The sequence below is a fragment of the Epinephelus moara genome, chromosome 8 (genome assembly GCF_006386435.1).
Source record: "Epinephelus moara isolate mb chromosome 8, YSFRI_EMoa_1.0, whole genome shotgun sequence".
Lineage (NCBI taxonomy): Eukaryota > Metazoa > Chordata > Actinopteri > Perciformes > Serranidae > Epinephelus > Epinephelus moara.
Genome location: NC_065513.1, coordinates 39,867,426 through 39,893,975, shown reverse-complemented (window position 1 = coordinate 39,893,975; position 26,550 = coordinate 39,867,426). Strand labels below are relative to the sequence as shown.

Genomic DNA, 26,550 nt, shown 5'->3' with positions numbered 1-26,550 from the left:
TGATGTAATATTGCTTCATTGGCATCCTCCCATGACCCTCTACCACTGTACCAAATTTCACATGGACTGACCAAGTCAGTGAGGAGAAAAACGTGGAACAGACACACAGACAGAGTTTTCGTCATTATATAGTAAGATGACTTTATATGTTCATCAACAACCTTGAAGATGATGACAAGATGGCACCAGCATCATTAAACATTTACTGTGGCTACGTTAATATGTAATTTAGTTGACAAAAAAAAACACGACGTAGTTATAAAGTTAGTAAAATCTCCATTTTCATTGACAAGAAAGTGGAGACGACATATAGACTGGTCAGCAGACACGAATGTCAGTGAAGCAGTGTGGGGGAGGCAGTGTGTGTGTGTGTGTGTGTGTGTGTGTGTGTCAACATGTGCATCAGTTGGAGATGCAAGGGAAATGCCAACGTGGAACTGTACTGGGGCAAGTAATGATTCAATCTATGATTTTGTCAGATATGTGAAATAAGTTTGACTACATTTATTGGTTTTGGCCAGACCAGATCGACTGAACTGTTCCGCATTTTTTGGATGTGAACACCATCGTGTGTCTTGCTGTTACCTTTGCCACAGGGTCAAGCAACAGTATTTGGGCAAACTAATCCCGGTAAACAACATAGATCCTTATGAGGTGGCAGCGCAAAGCTGGATTCCACACCCAGATGCACTACCTCCACTCACAAATTGCGTGACTAAGACAAGACCAATATTCCCAGACTTTTAGTCGACTAAAGCTCACAGCAAAGAAAATCTTCGCACATCTATTTCCAAACACATGCGTAGGAGATGGACCAGCAGGACACAACTTGTAGAAAAAAGAGCCTAGACTAAAGCTTGACATAAAGGACAAGAACATTTCACACAGGACTAAGAAAAATTAAAAAATTTTACCTTCAGAGTAATTAAAGTAGCGCTGACACAATTAGTCAATTAATCGGTCAGCTGCATTGCTCCCTTTGGGTTAGGAGAGAGTTACTACACCAAGCAAAGGAGTTCAAGTATCTCGGGATCTTGCTCATGAGTGAAGGTAAAATGGAGCATGAGATAGACAGATGTTTGGTCACCACTGATGCAGTCATTGGTCAATTTTCCAGTTCATCTACGAAAAAGCCTGATATTCTACTATTACTAATTTAGTGACCTGACATCATTAAGGAAGTCAGAGATCTTCTTGTTACATAACACCAACCCAACTGCAATTAACATCCAAAGCCAGCAGTAGTAATACTTTCGGATCTGCGTTCCCTTTAATCGTGTACAAAAAAAGACGACCAAGATAACTTTTATCTGAAGCCTGATGACTCCTGTCAGTGGAAAGTGGCATTAATGAGATTAGCTTAATGGTTCAGATGAAGAGTGCAGGCATGTTAACACCAGACAAGGGAAACTAAAATTGGTTTAAGAGATTAGCTGCAGGGTCAGGCAGGCTACGTTGTGTAATGTGAGTTCAGAAAAGGCTGCTGGCGTTGGGCGGACATTAACATACTGTAGGCTGCTAACATAACTGTCTGCGGTTTCTATTGTCTCACCGTCTTTTGCTTTATGTCTTTTTATCTACCGTTGTTGTGGATATCTTTGTGATGTTAGTGAGTGACTCATGAGTTAGGACACAAAGGATTTTGAGGTGAATGTATGTGTGTGTTTTCCACAGTGGATCAGACTGTTTGCTCTCTGTTTTCTGGTACAAAGCTCTGTAAGCCAGACTGCAGACAAAATACGCAGAGAAACACAGCAAGTGTGGGACCACATGAGCACACACACATGCAGAGAAAGAAGCTGCATCCTCCCTCTGTCAGCACAAAGCAACAGTCCCATCTAATCTTCCAAGGTTTTGTGGAGAGGCAGCTCGAACCAGTCTGACTCTCCAAAAGTACAGCCACAAGGAAATTCCAGTTTTACCACAACACTGACACCATGGCCTCCATCGTTTTAAAGGGACAGTCCACCCCAGAACCAAACTACATATTCTTCCTCTTACCAGTAGTACTATTTAAGAATCTACATTGTTGTGGTGTGAGTTGCCAAGTGTTGGAGATATTGGCCAAAGAGATGTGTGCATTCTCTCCAAAACATAATGGAACTAGATGGCGTTCATCTACTCATGGACGAGAGGCTTGTGTAACGTTAGCTAGCTTGGTGGAGCTGGCAGTTCATGCACGCTTCCTTCTGCACGGTTATACGGTGTTGTTCGATGCATAAGAAGACAAAGTTTTCTTCATAGCATGACTGATAAAAAAGGTAATTTTTACCTTTTTTGGCCGCACCAAGTCAAGCCATGCTGCGCTGATTTTTGTTTCCATTGTCAGTTTAGAAGCACTGTGCCACGCTAAACCGTGCCGGAGATGGACCGTCTCAGGAGTAAGTCCAAAAGCGAGGCCGCCCACACTCCTGCGTCCTGTTATTACTATAGATATCTGCTTTATTTTACTGTTTCATGTTTGCTATCTGTCGTATCAGCAGTTGTGTGAAGTTGCTGCTTGAAAACTCAACATTTCCTTATTTTGCTGCTTCACAATGAAAGGTTATACAAAACAAAATAACATGACTTTTATTGTGAAGAATCTACAGGAAATTCAATGTGTTCATCACTGAATTAGCAGAACTTTGCTAGCAGCTTCGCTTCAATAAAGTCAAGTCTAAATATGCGGCAGGGAGGAAGAGTGAAAGCAGAAACAGCCAGTGAGAAGTTGATGAAGAGCTGCAGACAACAGGCTCTTAATGCACCTCTGCAAACAGCTCACCTCCAACAGGTAAACTTCTTTTACCTGCCCTGCTTTGGAAAAACACAGGGATCAGCCTGTCTTAAGTGGGTTGGACTACAACTGTCTAAAGACCTCAGCTGGCAACCAAAAACAATGTCAGTGAAACTGCTCTTAGATTTTGGTCAGGAATATTATTTTCAGATAGCAGTTCAAGCCTCTGACAGATCACCGTGTTAATGGGGGTAATAAAATGACACCCTCGACCTTTTAATCAAGAGAGACAAAGATGACTCTTTGGCACGCACACCTGATAAGATTTAATAGCTTTTATGACCTTTTATTCAGCGTGGTTCATCTTATCACAAGCGTTAATTCACTCTGATTGACTCACTTATTCTGAATTTTACTTTAATGATGTTGTTATGAGTTGGATTTTATGGTAAAACATTCCTAAAAGTGAAGTAATGGCAAATTTGAGCAAAAAGATGACCTCAGGAATGTGTCACTGACTTTCCTACAGGAAACATGATCCTGATACATGATGTCATACATCAATCACAGCCGCTGTGTGGCATGGTGCGAGCAGCACAGTGGACAGATGCATATGGGCCACCAGACTGTTCAAGTATTCAAGTACACACACAGAAACTGAAACAGAGAAACTTGTGAATGGGCCCATTGAACAGACTCGGCCATTATGCTCCCTTGTTTGCAACAGTGGGAGGAACCATCCATCATCCAGGGACACGGCTCAATAAAGGGGCATTTTCATGCTGAACATTCAGATACACTGGCAGGAAACTATCAAAAATATCTGAATATAAGACAAAGACAAAACCACAGCGTGCACCCTGCATCTATGGCACATTCCTCTACATTTAGTGTACTTTCTAAAAATCTAATTATCTGCTCCTCAGCAGCTTCTGTATGTCACACCAGTCAACAAAGAGCATTTCACAGAGTAGGTCGAGCTTGTCCAACAACAACAGCTCTGAGATCTGTGTTATTACCAGATTACAGCGGACCAGATCGGATAACTGGTTAACAAGAACAAAGGAGCTGAGCCTGGCCAATCAGATCTCATTTCCCACACAACATCAGAAACCCCAGCTACAGCGAGCCAATCAGGGAGAGCCATGCTGTGTGAGAAAACAACCACAGAAGGAGTCCAGGGAGGAGAGATGATGAGTGTGACAAAAACAAATGGATGTTTCCATGGCAACCAGTGTGGTGACACCAGCAACAGGAAAAAGAGGCACCAAAATGCCTTCAGACTGAGACTGTGCATTAATGTTGGTCTTTGACACTTGCACGCTGTTTTTCTCATCATGCTGCTTTTTATCTCTGGATGTGATACACTTTGCAGATGCAGATTTGCTTCTGCTTTTATTTCTCTACTATGTTTATTGTTGTGCAGCAAACACAAAGGCAATTAACCTAATACTGATTTCTGATTTTTTCACACTGTTTTTCATCAGTTTGTTCTCAGAGAAAATATTAATCAGCAGTTTTACTCAGGCATGAGTATCAGCTGATATGTATCAACCAGAAACTTGTTTGGCTTCTCCTCGTGCTGCCAGTGCCCGGAGCTCCCTGCCTATCTGCCAACAAAAGTCCGCTGGGTGGACGGACACGTCATGATGACGCTTTTCACCTCACCCAGCGGACCTCCAAACACCGGCAGCACTGGAAGAGGCCAAGCATGGTTCATCTACACACGCTGCCCACACTACGATGACACAGAGCTGGTATGAAATCTGCAAAGCTTTCCTTTAAAGCTGCACTAAATAATACTTTTATATTAACAGAGGATTAAATGACTGGGGCGTCAGTAGTGTAGTGGATAGTGCCGGTGCCCCATGTATAGAGGTGATGCCCCGCTGTAGCGGTCGCAGCAACCCTTTGCTGCATGTCAACCCCCACTCTCTCTCTCTCTCTCTCTCTCCCCATTTCACTCTGTCCTGTTTATTAAAGGCAAAAAAGCCTCAAAAAAAAAAAAAAAAGAGGATTAAATGACTATGCAATGTGGAAAATAATTGTTTGTGGTGACAAATGCACACACTACTCTGGGAGAATTTTGCTGTCCTTTTTTCTGCAGAGGTTTTTAGCATCTTTCAGCTCAATCTTTTCGTTTAATTGTTCACAACTTTGTGATTTTTAATTCAGCCACATTACTCTAATCAGCATTGTCTGCTGCTGCAGCAGGCTGCTGTATTTGCCAAAAACGCACTGATAAACCCACCACACACAAGCTGCTCAGCACCAAGCGGCAGATACATGAAGTTCATCCTTTGAACTGGTCCCTGAGTGCATATGTTAATATTTTTGCTTGTTGTAATGTCATTTCTTGAAGTATTTTCAAATGCTTCATATCCCCAAAATGTGTTCAACCTAAGCAAAAGGTTATGTAAGTCAATAAACCATAATAACTGAACTGAACTGATGGCACGCAAGATGGAAGTCTACGCTTTCTGTTGCAAAAAGACTGAATGCTCTAGCTCTTATAGTTCTTTTTATTTAAGATCCATTTTAAACAGGATCAACCCCCTTGGGATGTTTTAAGACATTTACGACAGATAAAGGAGCTAGCTGCTGAACATAGTGAAACGCTTATCAGTTAAGAGATGGACATTTCTCAAAGGAGGTGGTGGAGACCAAACCGGGGGTAAAAAGTGAGAAAAAAAAGTAAACTGTAACATAAATTAGTGTTAATGTTCCTCCTGTGTCTGTTAGATGGATAAACAGACTCTTTGCCACGATAACTTATTCAAGGTTGTGTTAGCTTGGTCTGTAATTTTAATATGTTGATTTGTTCTGTACATACGACATGTATTGCCCATCTGACTGTCCTGAGAGATGAATCCCTCCTCAGTTGCTCTTCCTGGGGTTTCTTCAGGGAGTTTTTCCATTTCGGCTGTGAGAGTCCAAGGACAGAGAGTGCTGTGTGTTGGTAAGGCCTCTGGGGCATATTAGGCTATATCAATAAAACTGAATTGAAACAACTGAATTGAGTGGGCGAAAGGCAACGACTGCCACTTTAAGAGCACCTCTAATGTTCTCTTGAACAAAATGGGACTACAAGTACAAGTACAAGTAATTCAACATGGAAAGTTATGGATCCAGACCAAAGCAACATGTTGGAAAACATCGACTTTGAAGCCTTTAAGCTTGAAGAAACAACCAGCTGCTTTGACTGACCACTAACTACCATATAGAGGTCATGTTCTCCTCCTCGCATGAACTTCCTTCTGATTTATTTGCGGTTTACCAGCCTTTTTGGCTTGGAGTTGTAAGATGTCTTTTGGGCCATAATTGCAAAATGTAAAAAGATAAATACAGGATTAAGCACATATCTTAAGCCTACATCCCTCACTGGTCCTGTTCAGCTTCAGACTGGGTTTGCCTGCTGCTCTCCGTTCAAACAGAGACGACTCAGAGGAGAAGAGAAAAGGAGAAAAGCGAGAAATGCCACCAGGGTTTTATCCATGTCAATACTCTGATAACCAGGGATTCACTGAGGGCTCCTCTAAGAGCCAATTAGCTTTGATTTTTCTCCACAAACACGTCCTTAATGGGTTCTTTGGAAACCCCACATTATTGTATGTCATCATTTGGGAGAGTAGGGTGGGAAATTGACCTATTTATGAAACACACACACGCTGAGGGGGGAAAAGGAAAGCAAAGCTGTAACAAAGGACATCCTCCCTCTTATATCATCAGGGCTGTACTTCCAGGAATAAGTCTGAGCCTGGGAGGGAGGAGGGTATCCGAGTGGAGGCACACCCAGGCAGAGACAGACGACACAGCCAGGGAGATGGCAATTACGATGATGGATGCAGTCCACACTCACACTGAGACTCATGCTTATTGAATGCAATCTCTTGACTATTTGTGTAATACTAAAGGGAAGGAGACAACCGTTTTCTGTGGAAGCCACAATAGCTGATAAATTCCAAAATACTAAAGGGCAGTAAGTCAATTTATTATTACACCACAGCAGGAAATTGCTGTAATTTATCTGAGGATGGTGGAGAAGGTTGTTGACTACACAAATGTTTGCCCTGAGATTTCCACCATCATAACTCACATTCAGACTCATATTCTCTGCACATTTATCCCCATTAATCGGTACTTTAAGCACAAACATTTCAAGCTACAAATGTTTAAAAATCTAATCAAATTATACCAATATTTTACATCATGATACAGTATTACCCCTCTATTTGACACATCTGTTTATTCACTTATCCTTGATTCAGTGACTGAGCTGTCAACTTAAATGCTACCTGTTCGTGTCACTGAGACTCAGGGGAATAGGGGGAGTAGCGGCAGTGGGTCATAAATTACCTCATGAATTCTACCATCTGTCACATTTTTTAAATAATTTACAATGTCCATATGATGCAGATAACCCTAAGGAAAATAAGTAAAATAAAAAAAATCATCTGTTCCTTTGTGTTTGAGTTAGTGTGGTTGTTTGGGGAGGTTCCTTCCTGGTGGAGCAAAAGGCGTGGCTGAGGGCTGAGGACTCTTAAATCCTGGAGCCAGCTCACTGGAACTCTTTTATAGGCCTAGTTATTCATTTCTAGGTTTGTAATTTTTCATGCATTATTTGGGGTGCATAAAAACCCACGGTTTTGTAAACAACTCCTATGTCCTTGTTGCCTCACTGCTTGGTCTCTCACACCAACATATGCACTGGCAGACTGTTTCTATGGCATAGTTCAAAGGGTTAAACTGATACGGAGATGCTGTATTGATGTGATGTATTGTAGTATACAGTACGCACCACCAGGGGTCAGTGTGTACCGGTGGGATTCCACTGAGCTGAGAAAGATGGCGTCTGCGAGTGGTGGAGATAATGTTACAGGGACTTCACGCAATAGCAATGTGGTGTTAAGGCCCAGGTCTGAGCTCCACATCCTTTCAGCACAACCCTTTCGTAAAATACCAGTTCTCATCAAACACTGTGTCCTCATATCAATGCAGTTACTGCGCTTGAGAGGTGAAATAAGCAGAGCAGCAAAGACAGGCGAAAAGGCTACAAATAAAGCCCAAAACGGCAGCACTAATGTTTGTAGCAACATCCCGGACAATGCTGCACCACCACTAACAACGGAAAAGCTTATGGAAGAGCTTAAAAAATGGAGGAAAAGTACGACCAGCAGACTCACAGTTCTACTAAATAGTTCCTTTGAACCAATACAGTCCTCAGAGACCAGCCTAACTGACCACAGCAACAGGATAACGCAGCTTGAACTTGATTAGGGCTAACGATTATTTTCATTGTCGATCAATCTGTCGATTATTTCTTCAATTAGTCGACTAATCATTTTAGCGAAAAATGTGTTAAAATGTTGAAAAATGTTGGTCTGTCTCTCCCAAACCCCAAAATGATGTCATCTAATGTCTTGTTTCGTACTCACGCCAAAGGGATTTAGTTCACTGTCATGGGAGAGTGTGTAAAGCTACCAATATTTGAACGTAAGAAGCTGCAATAAGAGTATTTTGGGGTACTTTTAAAGTACTTTTCTATGAAAAATGACTCAAACCGATTAGTCGACTACTAAAATAGTCACCGATTATTTTAATTAACTAATCGATTAGTCGACTAATCGTTGCAGCCCTAAACTTGATGTGAGTGAACTTTAGACCGTCCTCAGATCAACGATAGAGGAGAATACAGCGCTCAAAACCCAAGTGGAAGATTTGGAATCCCGTACAAAACGCCAAATCTCCAAGTATTGGGATTGCCGGAAAATACGGAGGGGAAAGATACTCGAGATAATGTTACAGGACTCACAAAAAGTAACACCAGTAAGAGACAACATGTAGAGCTTTTCACATCTACACACACATCTGTGCAAATATATCAGCGATCACTGTTTGTTAGGCTGACGGCAGCCAGTTGGAAAATTTTAACGTACACTGTACGCTAGACAATATCATGCATGCTGAAATGACTTCAATCACCAGCAGCTCCGCCTTTATGTTTTGTTTTTTATTTTTCTTTAACACACATATTGTCAAATTCCACATACCCCGGTGAAATAATTGGAAGGTATGAAAAAATAGATACCACCCAAGCCTAGATGTTAAGTGGATGTTTGCTTGTTTGTAAAAGAGGAAAACTGTCATCTAGATAGGGCACTGTTACTATAACCTTAACATGTGTAAAAAAAACAGCTAATTTTTAATGTAGGAACAGATAAAAGAAGTTAGTTTCAGACATTTTGCAGCCATCGTGGAGGTTTTCTCTTTGTCCTGGTTGAGTTGTTGCAAGTCTTGTTTTCTTCATATCAATTTAATGCTGTAAACACTGGTGAGATAGGTCTCAAATTTTATTACTACCGGCTTCCTGCTGGTTCAGGTTACCAATCCTGGTTTCAGTGATGATGACGATACTAAGCCACTTACAGTGAAACAAACAGCACCGTCTCTGAAAACTCATTTTTCATTTATCCTCTGTTCAGAGTCTCTGTTTCCCTCTCATCTCTTGCACCACTGCTGCTGTCTGTAGCTGCCTGCTTGGTGAGTTACAGGCTCTGTGTGTGTATGTGTGTGTGTGTGTGTGAGTGTGCTGCTAACTAAATGAAAAGAGCTTTTGTTTGTTGCACACATTCAGCATCTCACAGCAGCGTCAAATGAAGCCTGACAAAAAGAGTGGGAGAGCTAAAAAGGAGGAATGCTGAAACCAAACAACCCTGAAGGTTCCTTGGGACCTTGGGCTTGTCTCACATCTCTGCCTACAGCTCAATGAATCACAATTTGTTAAGCAGTTAGTCTTTATCTAACAAGGAAATGTCGATAGATAAGTGGGGAAGAAAAATAGGAAACAACCGGGAAATGACCCAATGTCACGGTACACTGAGCCATGAATGCAGAGTGGAAATTTCCCACCAACACCAGACACAACAGCAGGATAAAAATACACAATTTAAATGCCTCTCTATCATATTTATAGCATATTACATTTTCTTTATTTGTAACAGGACTGTAAAACAACAAAATAATGTGTTTGTGTGATGTTAATAGATGGTTGAGAGTTTTGATGGATAAATAAATGAAGGAACAACTCCGCTATATTTGGACTGATAAAGGCACTGGAGAAAAGGCAAAGCTGTTGAGTAAATCAAGAGGGTGGCCATTTTAGGACAACTCAGACTTGTCAGGCTCAGCTCAACATTGTCAGACTTGAGTTCACAGTAGTTTTCATCAGTCTATCTGTCACCCTCAGCTAGCCTATGCTTAGGCTCGGCTGTGCTTTGAGCTGAATGAATGCATACTATTCCCATACCAGTATGTTATGTTTGCCTTAATCTTAAAGCAGGGTAGGCAGGTTTTCTGGGGCATCACAGGCAGAAATCCCTCAACAGCCTTTAAGCATATTATATTCTATCAATTCTGACCCATTACAGGAGAGTTTGGCCAATCACATGTCATTTCAGAGAGAGTGTTTCTACTGACTCTGTGCACGCATGTTCCTTCAGATGGTGAAAGTTGCTGTTCCAGCATTGTCAACAAACGCCTACACTGCAAAGCAACCCAAAGACTACAATTAACGCCCCGCGCACCAGTCAAGTTTCTCTAACAGTTTACATCCATGTCTGTGAAAACATGGATCCTTCAAACACGTCTTCAGCCTGACAGCACAGAAGATCTATACCATCAGCACAGTTTTAAGGTGGACACCCAAGATTAGAGTCACCAATTCAGGATCTGACCAAATGTCTCCCCTTCTGTTCCTTAGACATGATGTTGAGTCATGGCCAGAAAAGAGTTTTATGCAAAATATTATGATGTCACAGTGAAGTTGACCTTTGGGATATAAAATGTCATCACTTCATCATTTTGTTGTATTGGACATTTGTGTGAAGTTTTGTCATGATTAGCGGAAGATTTCTTGAGTTATGACCAAAAACATGTTTTGCGAGGTCACGAATGGATGGCTGGACAACCCCAAAACAGTGAGTCGGACAATAAAAATAATAAAACCTTGTGTCAGTATCGGCAGAGCATTTCAGAGATGGAGAGAAAAGGTTGCTAATAGATTAGCCTTCTACTAACCAAAGCCAAAGGCTAATTCAAGCTAATTCAAGTTTATGTTCATGTAGTTAGTGTTAGCTACAGCCTCATTAACAGTGTGTCGTCTCAAAGGGCTTTACAGGCCACAAGTTTGCAAAGAAAACAGGATGGTGATGGTCATAGAATTGCTGCTATATAACAGCATCAGGATCAGGATGACTGAAAGACTTGTGTTCACAACTCATATGAATAAAATAATCTGCACAAGAAAATTACATGTAAATTTAATGTAGAGACGCGATAAGACACAAATTCCTGCAGGGCGGCACAGAAGGCGTGACATGAATGACGCGAAATATAAGAATTAAGCAGTGCGAATGAAGCGAGTAGTGCGATTTTGCATCATACGTTTATTTGCTAGAGTTGAAAAATCTAAACTTTAGTGACCAATTTGCACCGCAATAGCCAATCAGCATTGAGATCCTACAGGGACGTATGACACAGAGGACATACTGGCGGAAGTTCATTAATCCATTCAGCGATTTCACACGTGCATGACATAACTTATTAATGTGTCAACACAAAAAATTCTAGCATTCAAACTCGCATCATGTTTGGTATTAACACAACATAAAACCTATACGGGTTACTACATATACCCATAGCCATCTGGTGGGAGGGGCTTAAGACAGAGACGAGAGAGCTGCAGGAAGAGGATGCTTTTTCAGTCTGGTGTTTTTGTTTTTGTTGCCTTTTCCAGAGAACTCCCTACCTTAGATTTGAAGTGTGGCTGATTTTAGAGGTTTTCTGTCTCAATCTATCTCTTGGACGAGGCATTTTGACCAGCTGGTGGCGGTGGCAGAGAAAAATCAGGGATCACCAAAGTCATTATGATAAATTGTCTGAGGAACATGCATGTCTTTACCAAATTTCATTATAATGCATGAATTGGAGTTGTTTCACTCTAGCCTGACCTACAGACAGATTAATGTTGCCAAACTTAAAGCTTGCTGTTAGCATGCCCAAAGAGAGATTAGCAGCATTGTATATGTCTCCCTATACTACTGCTTTATTTACTGTGATTATTCTGTGTTCAGCTAAACGCCTTGAGGCAACACAGGTGGAGCTAAATATGTTGGTGTGAACTCATGTCCACGTTCTCATTGATACAGCGAAATGTGAAGCCTTATTGATCCTTTCAGGGAAACGCTCTCATCCCTTTGCCTCCTTCACAGGTCAAAAGTCCAGGCCTGCTACGAAACATCACTGCTGAAGCTGGAAGGGATTCAGTTTACTGAAACGGTTTCTTTAAAGTGCTACATCAACAACAGTAAAAAAAAAACCACACTGATGGTGAGTCATTAGTGGAATTACACCATCGATCGCTATCCTCCACTGACCCTATGGTGCATTTTACATGATGAGAATCAAGGTTTGGTGGGAAGTGATGATGCTACCTAATGGCACAAAGCAAGATGATTTTCAACTCGTATAAACTGAGCTGAGGTGAAGTTCCTTTACTTGAAGAGTCACAAACTGTGAACACACGAGTCAATCCCCTGAACTACCTGTGTGTTCTCAGCGGGCTAAAGATGAACACAACCTTGATCCCAGCTTCCTCAAAGGCTTAGTGACAGTTTCCCTCCTCACCCGTTGAACTTGAAGAGCTTAGAGACTCTTGCGTAACAGTGCACCACCGTGCTGCCACAGCTAACAGGTATAAGTGTTGGCTGACATCCAGCCACAACAGGAGGGACGTGGCAGACACTGTCTGTTTGCTTAATATGCACATAAGGACAAGAGAGTAAATTTAGCAAGAAACTATGCATTTACAATAGGTCCTCGACCAGAGGCCTGGGAGTTTGAGGGTTCTGCAGTATCTTAGCTGTTCCTAGGACTGAACTCTTCTGGACAGAGACCTCAGATGTTGTACCTGCTGGAGCCACTCTCCCAGTTTGGGGTCACAGCCCGAGTGCTCCGATCACCACTGGCACCACTGTCGCCTTTACTCCCCACATCTTCTCTAGCTCCTCTTTCAGCCCTTGGTATTTTTCAAGATTCTTGTGTTCCTTCTTCCTGATGTTGCCGTCGCTCAGGATTGCTACATCTACCACCACTGCCTTCTTCTGTTGTTTGTCCATCAACACGATGTCCAGTTGGTTAGCCATCACCAGTTTGTCAGGAAGTCCCACAGGATCTTAGCTCGGTCATTCTCAACCACCTTAGTGTCTTTCATTCTGACAGTGGGACTTCCAGCCTATGCTCAGTGCAGATGTTCCTGCCACTTGGTTATGTATGGCGTCCCATGTACGCTGTTCCTGCCTGCATCTTACACCCTGCTATTATATACATATACATAAAATATAAATAATATTGTTCCCAAAATACAGGCGAACTAACTCAACCTGTCTTTGAAAGCTGTGGGGACTCGTATCCACTGCCGTGTTTTTTTCAGTGGTCACAGTTCCATGACGTGCTGTACACATAGAGTGTATAAATAATAGACGTAGCTACCGTGACGTCCTCCACTGGTGTGTGGTGTTTGAAGCCTCGAGTTCGGCAATTCAGCCGACGCCATCTTGGTTTTTTGGACCCAGAAGTGACCATATTTGAACGAGAGAGTGAGGGGTAGATCTGACTAAGAGACTGCTTCATTTCTCAGCCTCAGAGGTTGTACAATGTTTTTGTGGATGTCTGAGTTAACGCTGGACAAGAACAGGAATTCAGTGAGGGAACGTTAGCGAGGTTACTCTTCTTGGCCTTCATGCATTAATCATACCGAAATATGTGGTGTTTTTTCAGGGAGTTTAACAAGTTAGTCGTGTGGCTTTGCGGCACATGATTTGTTCTCTCCTAAATCCAAAACACTTCCAAACAACAGATGATGACGGTTGAGGAACGCTCGTAAGCTAGTTTTGCCCGTCTGGAGTGCTAACATTCAGTAAAATTATTCACATGCTGCTGCTGCAGGCTGTGCACGTAGCAGCACGACAACTCTTCAAAAGTGGAGGCTGGCTGTTAGTTTTAAAAAAGAGTGAGCTGCAATTAAGTCAAATAAATTTAAGTTTATTGAGTGAAACCTTTGCTGCAGTGTTTTAGTCCAAAAGTAAGCTAGATTTTGTTTTTATCTTAACCTGAATCATTAGACTGTGTGAAACGTAGAAGTCAAATTTTCCCACAAGGATTAATTAAATATAATTCAACACTGCTGCTACACATCTTCTGGTTTACATTTACACAAATACACAAATTACATTAACACAGAACATGATGAGGCAAATCTCTTGTTTCTAAGCTACAGATCTCGTCTTCCAGCCATCACGTCTCTCCTCTCTCTGCTGACTCCGTCCTTCTCACTCTTCTCCTCTTTCTCTGGTCCATTTCCAAGCACCTCTCACTCTCTCTCCTGCCTTCTTTCGATCCATCATGCTTTCCCCTCATCTCTCCCCCATCCCCCCCTCCATCAGCTTCACTAAATCCCTGCTCCCCTGCTCTCTCTGCTTTCCTTCCATCCATTGTGAGCACTGCAGTGTAATACGTCTTTCCTTAGCCCACTTCTGCCTCTCTAATCCTCCTTCCTTCCATCTCTCTCTCCTCTCTCTTCTCGCATGCTGCTGCACACACAAATATCCAACCAAGATGGACTGCAGATGGTCATGGCCAGATCGCCTCACAGTCCCACAGCACTTTTAGCGTAGGTGGACGCAGCAGATTTCACAACCCAGTTTGTTTAAGAGTCAGTTTGTAGGAACGACCCTATCAGCCAATATTGTACCGCCTCAGGTTCACTTTGTTGCAGAGACACTTTGCAGGGTTCTGTGCTCTTTCTAAGCACTTCAACAGCAGAAGGCATCTCAATAGAACCACATCACTACGGGTTATATGCTTTGCTCATAGGTAACTAAATGCTATTTACACAGGACTTGGAGGAGAGTGTTGACCCAGCAACCTTCTGATCACAGGCTTGGTTTGACCCACAAATGATTTCAGGAGTGTGCTATGGATGTTTTCTAAATTATAGTAAAATAATGAGTCATTTCCTGCCTGTCTCATGGTGAACATTTTTATAGGACACTCTGTAGGAGTCCTGTTTTGATTGTTCTGCATGAACTAACCACCCTCCATCATTGTACGTCAGCTTGTTTTTCATCTGTAACTAGATGTACATCATTTCTGTTTAACTACAGTGTGTCAGCTATGATTAACTAATTTTAACAAGTGAAATTTTTAAGTAGAGTACCTAAAGTAAAATTTATCTATATAGCGCTTTTGGCAGACAAAGGTCGCAAAGTGCATCACAAGGGCCACATAACAACCAGAGCTAATGACTAACAAGACAAACTAAGACGGTTTTGGTGAGTTTTACTTTGCTTCCGTCAAATTTGAATTCAGTGTGTTTAACAACGAGTTAACGAGGTAATTAAGGTAACATGAGTCTTATAGTGTGTCTCAAATCACATACTTCCCTTAGCACACTTCCATGTAGTATACTATGTGCACTATGTACTTACTGGCGTAGTGCGCAAATTTCAACAGGGTAGTGCTGTCTCAAACCAAACACGGCCGTTGTGCACTTACCAGAAATGAGGATCGCAAATTAGCTAGTTAGCAAACTAGCATTAGTATTCACGTTATCGTTCACGGTGCCAAATCATTACAGACTGCTAAATTAACCCAATAAACATACTGCTGGCTTATACCCGACAACAGTATAGTGGTGCTTAGTGCAACACACATGTATAACCTACATTTGTACAATGCAGTGACGTTAACGGTCGCACAGTCCTCGGCCGCCATTTCCAGTTTGAAAAGTGGTCCCTCCCCTTCTGCTACATTGCCAAGATGGCGACCATTGAGGGCGAGAAGTGTCCATAGTTCCACATTCAACTTCTTGACTGCTTTGAGTGCACCACTCGAGTACTCATAGTGCACTGCATTTTCCATACTTCTCAGTGTGAACGCACTTATGCACTCAAAATATTAAGTATAAAGAAGTACGCGATTTGAGACACAGCATTAGTTTGGTGACAGAGGCTTGAATTGGTGTACAGTTGTATTTTTCTGTTTAACAAGGAAAGTAAGGGTAAGAAAAGGCCAAAATAGCATTCTCAAACTAGTGAGTGTGAGAGACATTACGGCCCCACTGGCATGTGTTGTCACTGCAACAACCAGGCCCACCGTGAGGGGGGTCAACGGGTACAGCTGACCCCGGACTGAGGCCAAGGGGGCCCATGAAAAGATTTGTCAACCAAAGTGGCGAACGGCCTGACTATTTTATCTGCCACTGCCAACCCTTTATCGGGCTCTAATTTCAGACTCTGCGCACTGTTTCATAAGCCAAAACTTTATACACTGTATGTGTAACAACAACAATCAACAAAAACTTAAATTATTAATTGTGTAATTTGGCATTGTGACTTGTCTGCTAGAAAAAGCACAGGTCTAACTAGTAACACTATGGTGACTCCTTCTCCATTTATCCAATACGCACAATCAGCATAGCTAAATGGAAAGCTGTTAGGGCTGCAACTAATGGGGTGAGTTTCATTATTGATTAATCAGTTGACTACTTTTCAATCAATGGATGAGTCATTTAAGCTACAAAAATGTCCATCAAGCAAGATGACATCTTCAGATCATCAGCCAATTATATGAAACATATAAAATCGACAATAATTACATCGATTATTCAACTCTAAGATTTAATGTCTGCTGTAGAAAAGGTCTGTCACTATGCTTCATCCTCTAAGGCTGAGTATTAATCACTTAATCAAGCTGAATGTTTCTCTGGAACTGCACACACAGCAGAGACGCAGTCCGTGGAGCCAAATAATGAGGAACCACTGATGCATTCAGTTCAGCTTGAGGCCTGAAGGATTTATATTTTTACGACTTTCAAATATAATCAAAATATTGAAATTTGTTCTGAACTTAAAGTACGTTTGTTGTGCTTGCTAGAGAAAGTTATTGCGCCTCCCTCTCCCTTCATATCCCTGCCCTGATTCAGCAGCTGAGCCACCCGTCATCATGTAATTACCAGACTGTTGTTCAACTCCAGCCGACAGCACAGTGAAAATGTCCACAGTATATTGATAGTGTCCCGGCAGCTCTCAGTGCTCTTTCACAGTCAGACAAATGAGCAGAAAATACAGAGCAGGCCCAGGCCACATTCATCCGCTGCTGCAACAGACACATGTACAAAAGTACACACACACACAGACTCACAGCGCTCACTGGGTGCCTTTAAATCAGTGAAGCATTGCAGGCCCAGAGCCATGAAAGGAACAGGACTACCACAACAAGCTGGAGGGCAAAAGCTGTGTGTGTGTCTGTCTCTGTGTGTGTGTCTCAAAAGTCTCATAAAGGGCAGCTGCACATCACGTCCACCATGCACATATTTATTTTCCTTTCAGACACACAAATTACAGTCATGTCCCTGCACTTTGATTCAGAATCACAAAGCCAGCAGAGGAAGAAACATTCAAGCCTTTTCTATAAGTAAAAATGGAGATACCACAAAGTAAAATACTGCATTACAAGTACAAGTATCAGCAGCAAAATGTATGCAAATACCAAAAGTAGTAGTACAATGGTAATCTTTTCATCAAGCTGAATGTTTTCTCCCAGTTACACAATTTCATTTTGATTGATGCAACCATTAATTTGACATTAGAAGTAAATATTAAATACTTTCATCGACTCAATGTGTTCAGTATTAGAGTAAAAATACGTGTCAGTGGAGGAAATCACCAGAGGATCCATGATACGGTATTATTGCGATACTTAAGTCACCATACAATATTATTACTATTTAAATATTTTGCAATATGCTGAGTATAGCAATAAAATATATTGCGATTTATTACCTTTTTTCAACTGTACATTATGTCCCTAAAGGAAAACTTGATAAACCACAGCCCTAACCACACCCTAGAAAGCAAAATGACCTCAAGGAATCCACAGCCTTTTCTCTAATTGGAAACAGAAAAGGATCCTGATTGGTTCCCTGAGGAACTCCTAGAACTGCAGCAATACTTTCACAAACCTGTGACAGAAATGTTGCATGAGCCTCACAAGCAGGTTCATGTCCAGGCCAAACCACCAAAGGCCTACAGAAGCTGCACGAGGGCTCAGCTGGCTGTGAAGTCAGTATTTGACTGGGAGAGTCGATATGAGGTTCAAAAGTTTGTGAGGACTGCCTGACGTTCAGGTTTTAAAACAGCTCTTTTGAATCCGCTACACTGTCAAAAAAAAACCTTTTTTATTTAAAAGTCTATATGAATGTCAACACTTATTTCTGTAAAGAGACATTTGCAGCAGAGGTGTTTCAGTTAAATACAGGAGCTGTTGGAAGTTAAATGCATTGCTCAACAGAAACTCAATTATATTAACAAAAAAAAAACTGGACCAGAAAACCTTTGGATTCATTCTGAAACACAACTGAATTTATACAAACATTATGACAGCAATTGTCATAAACTTACACATAGATAAATGTGCCAATCCTGCCAGTTTCCCCCTTTATATTAACATTTTAACCTACACATTAATTTGGTGGATACACTTTAGAAAGACAGTTTTTTAAATGTTGTACGTATTTATAGCATTAAAGGGCCAGCTCACTCCCAAATTCTTTGGCCTATTTTTTTCTCCAGTGTTATTTGTCAATCTAGATTGTTTTGGCGTGAGTGTCGGAGAGATGTCTGCCTTCTCTCCAATATAACACAACCACATCTCACTGTTTTCTTTCAAACAAACAACACCCGCCAACTGTAATACCATGCAGAAGGAAGTGTGCATCTACTCGTGGATGCAAGCTCAGTGATATGGTTGGCGGGTCTAGTTTGGTGGAAAGAAAATAGTTGCAACATGAAACTGCTCACAGTAAGGTCTGTGGATTATCTGGATTAATTAAGAAACATTGCTGTTTAGTTTTTCAAATGTACTTTTTTGGAGCGTCATCTTGTTCCATTATTTTCAAGAAGAGTTAGACATCTCTGTGAGTATCTCCAACACTCCACAACTCATATCAAAATAATCTAGACTGATAAAAAGCACTGCAAGTAAGAGGAAAACATATGTACTTTTCATTTTGGGGTGAACTGTCCCTTTAACAGCAACAGTGGGAACAGGATGGTCCGAACTCTGAGTTACACAGGCACAAAATGTGAGGCATGTTTTTTTTAGTTTGAAGTGACTCAATAATTGAGAGTTTACACAAAAAAGGCTTTCAGGATGTTGGCACGCCTTGAAAAGTCCTGACAATAATAATGAAATGTAATCTTCCAACATTGGACAACCTTCAAAACGAGCCAAGCAAATCAGTGAGGTGACATTTTTTTCACTGAGTGCAGCTGCAGATAACAGAGAGCTGAAAAAGTCTATTCAGGGAAACTAGATAACACACAAAAGAACCTGCACAATATCGGCATACTTTTACAAATCAGAAATAATCACACACTATAATTTAAATCACAGCACACACACATGCAAACACACACACAGAAACTATGCTCATGTGGCCTCCGCAGGCCCTCGGTTACATAACGCGTTCACAGAGACACATTCCAAGATCGGGAAGAGCAGCTGAGCACTGAGCGCAGGCACAGCGCCTGACACACTGAATCTTTTGTTGTTTAAAAACATGTGCATGACCACGATGTCCAGGCTTTAGTAATGCCATGACGATTAGCTCAATACCCACAGGTCCCTGCTCTCACTGACTGGTGACGCAGACACATCCAGCATAAAACAGGCATCAAACTGTGCTACGATACCGCTGCTGTAAATAACATTCACTGTGAATAAACACAGCTACTTTCTGTCAATCAACAGCTGTAGCACTTAATTTTTCACGACCTTATTCAGTTCTACCTTTGTGCCTGTTACAACAATTGATCTCCTGTTAATCTGAGGGCATCATGCACAACTAGAATGAGCCTTAAATGTAGACGTGGACTATAATGTGGAATCCATCTGCTCAATAAAAGATATCTTTTTAAAAATCAACAGCTATGATGTTTAAGTCATGGTTAAAGCAAAGATGCAAACATTCACTGGTTGCATATTATCAGCTGTGAGGACGAAAGTTGGGTAAAACAAAATTTGAAGATGACAACTTGAGCTCTAGAACTTTGTGCAATGCATTATTTTACGCAAACTGATCCCATAGATCCAAAAACTAATAAAAAAACAGTAAATGATAATGAAAATAATGGTTAGTTGCAGACCAAATATTGAGTCATGGCTGTGGACAGTGGAGCTGCAACTAACCATTATTTTCATTATCAACTAATCTGCTGTTTTTAACCACTAATTAACCGTTGTGTTGCCCTGCCCAAAAATATATCATTTAATAATCAAATTAATATCGTAAACATGCGGGCAACTTGTCAACTAATGGCCCTAAATAACGACAATTGGTCGACAAGAAAATTCTTTCCTGGGAGCAGCCCTAGTCGCAATATAGCATTATAAATTAAATGTTGTGGTGCTACAGAGATGCCACGCCTACAGATCATAATCCAAACATAGGGGAACATGCTTGCTTGGTACAGACGTCAGCAAAAATCACATCTTTATCATTTTTTTCAGTGAAAAATAGTGCAAAAATTACCATTCCCACTACAATTGCGGCTCATATGACAATCCCACCATCTGTCCAGATAATCGCAATATGATTTTTTGTGCATATCGTGCAGCCCTACTTACAGGAAGCAAGAAAAGGTGTCAAAGTCAGTTTCTATATTGTCTTGTTTCTGTCACTGATCATCAGACATGACCAGTTTGAAGGCTGAGAACCCGTCAGTATCTGGACTCTGACATTTACACTGGTGAGACTGACCTTTAAGATTTAGCGACAGAGGTGTTAGCTAAGCATGAGGAACCCAAACAAACATACTGATCTGATAATAACTGCACTTCTGCTAACACATCCTTGCCAGAGTCAAATCTGTGTGATTTTTTACTCTCATAAACAGTGCCTTGGTGTTTGGGGTTAAATTGTGCCTTTAAACGTCACTCTAAGTGCGCTGATCTTCAAATCTCTCCCTTGATCTCCTTCTGTCTTTAATCTGTGAGTTCGGTGAATCTCTTCTTGATTAAGCGTAGGGACTGTTTTGCACAAAGGTTTTTGCCGACGTACAACAGCCGCAGCCGTTGTAATATTCGTCTACTATGCATTCAGCAAGCATTTATCAGAGTTTGTCTCTGCAGGAAATGGACATCATATGTTTTCCAGTGGAATCGTATCACTACATTTGTAGTTTATTCCAAACAATCACTTAGCTGAACCAATAATCAGAGAAAAAGAGCTCATTTTCAAATTTTTCTCAACTGTCTGCACTTCATAGGCCCCGTGCTTTCAACAAATAAGGTCTACTACTACTGCCGGTGTAACTGTTAATGCTTTAATAGTAAAGCTAATAACAAAAGCAACTTTAGTATGATCTCTTCGTATCTATCTGCAGGCAGGGACTCGCGGGTAAGTTAGACCTGGGTGATAATTATACTGCAGAAGTAAGCAGGTTGACGAGCTAATTCAGTCTGCAAACACATCTGAGTCAACTTCTGAAGACCAGAGAGCAAGGTAGAAACAAAGAGTTTACACAACCATGCATTTAAGTCTTTCCTGCTGAGATAATCCATCAGGTTGTTAGGTAAGTAGACCACCCACTACTGTATATGAACCTACATGCTGTACCAACGTGGATTCTTTTTTCAAATACAATACAAACTAAGCAATGCAGACATAAATAACTACTGCAGTCATCTTATAGTAATGTGAGTAACGTCTCTAAGAAATCAACACAAGCACTGTGAGGCCCTAAAAGAATATTACATGATTCATTCCTTTGATTATTTACAGGAAGGATCCATTTTATATTATTCAATCAACAGTATGTAGCAAACTAACATTTTAATACTATAAATATGACGTTATTATTATTGCTGTTTATTGCAGCAGACCATTCTGCATCTCCACCATACTGCATGTAATGCACCTCATCACGGCACAATCCACCCACAAACTATAGCACACCAGGAAGTAGAGCCAGTCTGCCTTCAAAATAAAAGCCTCTGAGTGTACATTGGGGAAAAATAATGCTTTCAATAATGCTTTTATACAAGAATGACTAAAAAAAACTATCACTTTAAAATATTCAAATGGAGTGTGGCTATACAAAGTGAATCTATGGCTAAAAATTCTGTAGATAATATGAACTGTATTGTATTTCCAGGAGTCCTTAATTAAGAGTTTGTTCATATTTTTAGACAATTTCTGTCAGTTATGGATTACATTGATGTTTTCACATTATTTAAACTATTTATTTATGGCTTATTTACTTAGCATCTCCCCCTTTGTAAATAAATTATTGTTTTTTTTCTACCGTAAAAACAAATTGTTGCGTTTTATTTGATTTCTACATAAAATACTGCAGTATTTTACGATGCCAATGTTATTTTTCACTGTTTGTATCCTGACATTACTGTTTATAATTTTTGATACTTATGTTTTGTTCTATATTTTTAAATAATTAAAAATTATTCATTATATACAGGGAACATTTTTTTATTTGGGAGCTGTTTAAATGTGCAATTAGTGGTAGATTTTATTTAGTTGTACAATTAATATTGTGACAGAAGCTGAATCTCACTCTGAGTTACTGTTATTCACAAACTAAAGAAACGAGAGATCATTTTAGTTTTGTTTTTACTGAATATCTGAAGCAAACTGTAAAACTATATCACTTATTTTTGTTGCAATACTGTTTTCTTAAATTAATAATAAAACATATATATTTTGTTTTTTACTAATTTGACATATCGTCAAGAATATTGTTACCGCAAACATACCCTGAAATATCGTGAGATTATTTTAGGGCTATATCATCCAACCCTAACGAACATTATTAATCATAAATTTTGTGTCAGGATCGGCTGCAGACTGTCTTTGCAGAGATGGCTGCCATTTTGTTTTTACATGGATTAGTGTACTGTGCTCTTACTGCCACTAGATGGCACAGAAAGTGTCCACGAACGAGGACAACAGGTCTAAGTTGAGTTGAATAAAGTATAAAGTCAAGTAAACCCAAAATGTGATGTCCTCTTATGAAGACAAAGGGTCTTAGGAGGATATATTATATTATATTATATTATATTATATTATATTATATGTTTTTTTTCTACTGTTGTCCAATGAGTGATTTTAAACCCTCAATTTAAGTTTTAACAATGACTTCCGCTTGAATGTAGCAAAAATAAAAGGCTTTTATTTTGTAGTCAAAGCGGAAACAGTGTTGCTTTATTGTGTCAAACTTGACGCTGGTTGTTGCCGCTGTTGTTTCCAGTAACATCGGGTCAATATGGTGATAACACTGGGATGCAGGCCGCTGCTGTGGCACAGTTAAACCATTTCATATCATCATAATGAATAAAGACTTGTCACTGTCACGGTGTGTATTTTATCTTCTGTATTATATCCTGCATATAAAGGATGAAACACCGTGATGTGTCAAACCGCTCCGGTACCGTCTGTGTCGCTGCCTTTGTGCCACTGCGTTAAAAAATAACATAACGCCACAGACCCAGCTGGCTCCGTCTTCATTTAACACGACAGTCTGTTTAAAGACGACAGGATGTTAAGGAGCGGAACATAACGGTGGGAAGCAAAGCCTGCGTCTTTCCCGTTATGACCGACCGAGGCATCATTTTTTCAGCCTCCTTTCTCCGTTTTCCTCCGCCTGCCCTCCTCCACCGCCTAACAAATACCACCACAATAACCGAAATTAAACACTCACCTTGCCGCAGGTGGTCGGCAGCAGGTCTGTGGTCGATACAAAGCATGAGAAGCTGCAGATAAACCGGGCTGGAGGTGTTAGTCCTTGACGTGTGGGAATACTGTCGTCTCTGACAGAGACTGCAGGGCAGACAGCGGCAGTGCATCGCAGGATGGGCTGGGCCGGAGCGGCACGTCATCCTGAGGTCACAGCTTGGTCCCAGACTGGATTATCTAACCATGGGTGGGACGGCTGGCCCTCAATAAGCCACTGAGCTCATCCAGAGTTAGCTTTGGTGAAGGGAAAACTGGAATTATGAAGTAATCAGGTGGTTTTATTTGAAGGAGAAAGTGGGGCTGGTAGTCACAGTATTTACTTTCAGAAATAAATTCCCTTTAAATATATAATAGAGGCCTAATGTGTAAAGTAGGAATGGAGCAGGGGCGTTTCCAGAATTTGAAGACAATGGGGGCTCATGCAGGACTCTTCTATGTCAAATTAGGCTCTGCATGGACATAGAGCCTGACATGCACCTCCCCAGAAATGTAACTACACATCACAGCGACGCAAACCTTTCGTCTATTTTGTAAACTGAAACCATTTCCCTCAGTGGAAACGTTCTACTTTAATTTCACAGATAAGAAACAAATTGTGAAGACAATAAAGCCTCCACAAAAATAGCATTTTAAGTCTTGCGTGTGATTTATCCTGGCTTCATATGAGTAGAGGAAATCTCTGCTAGCTGCTAGGCTAATTTATACAATGTAAACTGCCATAGGCTTGTGCTAATAATGATAGCATGTTGTATTTGTTAGGAAATGTTTTTAGTATAAGACAGTTGTTTTGTCAGTGAACCTTGTGAGCTGTAATGGAGCTGAATTTTGTAACGTTACCTTTGTGAAATGTTGCTGTTGTCCCTGGCTTCATGTGAAGAGGAAAAGTCTGCTAGCTGCTTGGCTAATTTATACAGTGAAGAGGAAAAGTCTGCTAGCTGCTTGGCTAATTTATACACTGTAAAATGCCATAGGCTTGTGCTAACAACATTAGCATGTTGTATTTGGGGGAAATGTGTCTGAATGCTGCGAGTTAGTGAAGCTGATTGTTTGAAATTGTCAATACTCAGTGTTTAAGGTAAAAAAATAAAAAAAAGTGATGTTAAAAATATTTGCATGAAGTAGAAACAGAATATGCTGCAATTTAGAGGATTTCCAAGTTTATAAAATGTTTGCTTGACACCTATCCACCCTTTTGCACCCTGATGAAGACCATAGAGTCTAAACTGATCCATGTCATGTAAGCAACCATGTTTTTGAAAAGGCTTTTGATGTCAAGTGCATTTTAATCCTTGTTAATAGAACAGCAATTTTCTGCTAGCAACTAAGCTAACTACACGTTGTAGCCTTGCTAAATAAAGCTAAACTAGGTCACACTGTTTTTTGTAAGTGTTATTGTTCTAATAAACCTAGTGTAGAAAGCCTTAACACAGCAGAGCTGGATATTTAGATTCTGACAGTCCTTTCACATCAATACCAAGTGTCTTAGTCCTGAGATGACCCTGTAAGTGACCCCTGACCCCAATTCTGAACATTTGATATTTCCACACAATTTAACAGCAACCCAGAAGTGTTAAGGTTACCGGTTTAAGGCCATGTCATCAAATTGACTGGATTGTTTAAGACTCAGGCTACATTGAGCTTTTGTGCAGCTGCGCAAACTTCTGGCTGAATGGATAGCAAAGTGATGAACAAATTCTGTAGGAGTGTAACAAGCACAGTCATGTCAGTGAACCTATAAAGGTTTAGACCGTCACTAAACCTGAGGTGGTGCACAGTAGAGTTCTTGTAAGCCTTTGGTTTGCATCACTGTGTTCAATGCATCTCTCCATTTACAAAGCTGAATTAAAGTCTGCATCGTTTGCCACCATGTGTAGCCTACTATATTTGTCCAATATTGCCACCTGTCAAGAGGAAAGTGAAACCACTGACTGGAAAGTGGTTCACATCACCCATGCATGGCACAAACAGATACCCACACACTCACACAGCTCGATGGCATTACCAAAGGTAAGATTCCTCCAAGATTTTACCAAGTATGGTAAAAACACTCATCTTGAAATATCATGTTCACACCAGCGTAGGACAAAATGCATTTATTTTTTTCTAGAGACTCTCAAGGTATAAGCTTGAGTTCATCAAGGCCCATCAGATGAAACATCTCCAAGACATCTGAAATGACAAGTCAGAAGTTATTGGCTATAACCTGAAGTGGTGTTGAGCAGAAAGATACAGGCTTTTCCTCATGAACCTGACTTCACTCTTACCAGTAGAGAAATCTTTTAGTCCCAAAATTGCCACTGGACGGGTAACCGGGCTGCTGCGGCTGGAAGCCGGGCTGCTGGGGCTTGGACGGGTAGCCGGGCTGCTGCGGCGGGTAGCCGGGCTGCTGGGGCTTGGACGGGTAACCGGGCTGCTGGGGCTTGGACGGGTAACCGGGCTGCTGGGGCTTGGACGGGTAACCGGGCTGCTGGGGCTTGGACGGGTAACCGGGCTGCTGGGGCTTGGACGGGTAACCGGGCTGCTGGGGCTTGGACGGGTAACCGGGCTGCTGGGGCTTGGACGGGTAACCGGGCTGCTGGGGCTTGGACGGGTAACCGGGCTGCTGGGGCTTGGACGGGTAACCGGGCTGCTGGGGCTTGGACGGGTAACCGGGCTGCTGGGGCTTGGACGGGTAACCGGGCTGCTGGGGCTTGGACGGGTAACCGGGCTGCTGGGGCTTGGACGGGTAACCGGGCTGCTGGGGCTTGGACGGGTAACCGGGCTGCTGGGGCTTGGACGGGTAACCGGGCTGCTGGGGCTTGGACGGGTAACCGGGCTGCTGGGGCTTGGACGGGTAACCGGGCTGCTGGGGCTTGGACGGGTAACCGGGCTGCTGGGGCTTGGACGGGTAACCGGGCTGCTGGGGCTTGGACGGGTAACCGGGCTGCTGGGGCTTGGACGGGTAACCGGGCTGCTGGGGCTTGGA

The 26,550-nt window shown here is 41.5% G+C and overlaps 1 protein-coding gene across 3 annotated transcripts in view; it reads right to left on the bottom strand.

The window, feature by feature from the left end:
- The window catches only part of rusc2 (RUN and SH3 domain containing 2), a 59,823-nt gene extending 36,116 nt beyond the window's left edge, over positions 1-23,707 (bottom strand). For all 3 annotated transcript variants that reach the window (XM_050051230.1, XM_050051232.1, XM_050051233.1), the window contains exon 1: positions 23,551-23,707. The gene's annotated coding sequence lies outside the window, so the exon portion shown is untranslated. The remainder of the gene's footprint in view (positions 1-23,550) is intronic.
- Positions 23,708-26,550: the final 2,843 nt, after the last annotated feature.